The sequence below is a fragment of the Canis aureus genome, chromosome 26, assembly GCF_053574225.1.
Source record: "Canis aureus isolate CA01 chromosome 26, VMU_Caureus_v.1.0, whole genome shotgun sequence".
Lineage (NCBI taxonomy): Eukaryota > Metazoa > Chordata > Mammalia > Carnivora > Canidae > Canis > Canis aureus.
In genome coordinates, this window is record NC_135636.1 from 8,758,948 (window position 1) to 8,761,887 (window position 2,940).

Here is a 2,940-nt window from a genome sequence, read left to right on the forward strand (position 1 = left end):
TTCTAGCCCTCAATAGCCCCATGGGTAGCAGCTGCCACCGTATTGGACAGCACAGGTCCAGAGGCCAACCACTATCCTGCCTGCTTTTGGAGGTTCTTTGCCCTCACCCCTTTGCTAAGCAATTACTGAGGTGGTCTTGAGGGACACGTTGCAGAGGTCCTCTGCACGTAACTCCTCAGGAACAGATATGAATTCCAAAGCCCTCACATCTAACTGCCTTGGGATGCCAGTTGCTCCATGGGGATCTTCAGCAGCCCCCTGCCCAGAGCTGTGGGCCAGGCATGGAAGGAGGAGAGCAGATGGCTGAGGAAAGGCCCATCAGAAGGCTCTCAGGATCCAAGCTCAACTGCCGGCCTTGTTTCCAAAACCTCAACGATAGGTGCGTGTAAACACACAGGTCCCAGATCCTGGAGCATGCAAACTTGTCGTAGAAATGCGCTGGAGGGCAGAAGGTGACCTCATGAGCTCATCTACCGCCTGCCAGGTATTTACACAGGGAGATTTTTTGTTTGCTTGTTTCCACTGCATTTATTACCAATATAAAAAAATGTTAAAAAGAAAAAAAATTCATTCTCAGTTCTCCAACGGCTCTCATCCTTCCCTCTTGCCCACACAACTCCTGACCCATTTCCTTAGGGCCAGTGCAAAACCGAACCTGTTCACTGCTGTTTTCACAGAAAACAACCGGTGCCAGGGATGTAGGGGAGAAGGTTAGACGAGGGCGACAGTACCATCCAGGTTCCACCCAAGGGTAGGCCAGGTGAAGATTCACAGAACTCAGACGAAGGGGCTGGCGGCCTCACAATGACATACTCTAACTAAAGTGGGCTGGAGAGGAGATCGGATAGCCCGTAAGAGGCTTTAGAGGACATCTCATGGGCTTGTGTCAAACCCCGAAAAACTGACACTAGGAGAATGGGGAGACCAGGGAGGCAGTCTTGCAGAAAATTTCACAATTCTCCCATGTTGGGAGGTGTGGAAAGTCTAGAGGGCATCAAGAGCCTCACTCATTTTGGCAGAAAAACTTAACTCTAGTGTTGGGAAGTCACAATGATGCCACGGACACTGAGGAAAGCTAGGTATGAGGGGATGCACAGTTTCACAAAGCACAGTGATCACAGACCAGAGCGGTGGGGATCATGCTACTGACGCAGGATCTACAAAATCCAAAAGCAGGGAGTAACTCTGCACCAGTCATCGTACTTGACTCCAGGTCAACCTGGTGAGTTTCACAGAGCAACTGGCAACTTTGGGGGTAGGGTTTGTCACATAAAAAGGACTTAAAACAAGCAGCTAGAAGAAGGGAATGGTAGGAAACTGCTCCAGGGCTCTTAGGAATCGAGGGCAGTGCCGAGGGCTGGGTGGCCAGATAGATGCACAAGAACCAGCAGCACCAAAGAGGTTTCCTGTTGAGCAGTCAATCGGCGAAGGGGAAGAGGATCCAGGAGGCAGTTGAAGAGAGCAAAGGTGGGGTCCTGAAGGCGAGTCTGTGGAGGCTGGGTCGGAAGAAAGCCCACACGCTGGGCACCAGTGATGAAACAAAACTCTGGACCCCAAATGGGGGAGGTGGCAGATGGGGGTGGGTGTCACTGACTGAGGGTGGTGGGTGGAACAGCCTCACAGTAGCCGTCACAGGGCCACGGGGAAATATATGGCCGCCAGGTCACAGGGCTCCTTCCAGCCTGGATGGGAAGGCACAGTCTCACAGAGGAGGTCCGTTGACGCCTGGGTGGTAGAAGGCACAGAGGTCCTCATATCGACAGTGGCCCTTTTTGGCAAAGTGTCGGCAGACGGGGAGGTTGGATTTGTCTTCCATAACTTGGGGGCCATCGTCGGGCGGGCAGGTATTTTTGATAAGAGACCAACGTTTGAGCCTTCGGGGATTCCTCTGCTCTTTGTGAAAGCCTCCTCTGGAAGGACCCCCATGGCCTGGTCCAGGAAAAGGAGGTTCAGTATTGGCCCCCCACCAGCCATGACCATATGGGCCGCACCTGGGGCCCAGGCCTCCCCAGATTGGGCCTCTGCCCCTGGGAGGAGGTGGGACGCTCAGCACTGGTGGGATCATTGGTCCCCTTGATCCTGGAGGACCTCTGTGAAGAGCTGACTTGGGGTCACCAGGCTTTCCATTGGCCATGGGGAGGGCCCAGAAGGCTGGGTGGTCCGATGGGACTCCCATCCTCCCCATCTCCAGTCTCCTCCCGCTCTGGCAGCAGGGGCTGTTGTGGCGGCGGCGGCGGCTGCTGATTCTGCTTCTTTCCCACAGGGAGATATTTTAGAGGCATTTTCCTGTCAGCAAAACCTAATGTGCCATTTAGAATGAATGTTAAAAGATAATTTTTAGAAAAGGTAAAATTGTGATTTTCATACAAATATAAAATGAGCACACGACAAAGATGGTCATTCATTAATTAGTGAAAGAGCCAGTTGGTTGTTAGGATTTAAAGTGCACAGCGCAGGGTTCCTGGGTGGCTCAGTCGGTTAAGCTCTTGGTTTTGGTTCAGGTCATGATCTTGGGGTCCTGGGATTGGGCTCTGAGTGCAGTGAGGAGTCTGCTTGAGGAGTCTCTCTCCCTCGTCCCTCCCCCCACTCGTGCACTGGAGCACTCTCTGATAGATAAATATTAAAAAAAAAAAAAAAACTAAAGTGCACAAGGCAATCAGGAATGCTGAAATGAATGTACAAATAAATGTGATGCTGGTTAGCATCCACAGAGCGGTAATCTATTGCATCTTTGGACATGCACGATGCGTTTCTATTTCTGTGGACAAGAAACATTTTCTTTGGGATCTCTGGCTGGCTCAGCAGGTTAGCGTCGCCTTCAGCCCAGGGCGTGATCCCGCGTCGGGCTCCCTGCGTGGAGCCTGCTGCTCCCTCTGCCTGTGTCTCTGCCTCTCTGTGTGTGTGTGTCTCATGAATAAACAAATAAAGTCTTTTTAAAGA

The 2,940-nt window shown here is 51.9% G+C and overlaps 1 pseudogene; it reads right to left on the bottom strand.

The window, feature by feature from the left end:
- Nucleotides 1-1,565: 1,565 nt before the first annotated feature.
- On the bottom strand, nt 1,566-2,547 carry LOC144298780 (proline-rich protein 3 pseudogene; annotated as a pseudogene).
- Nucleotides 2,548-2,940: the final 393 nt, after the last annotated feature.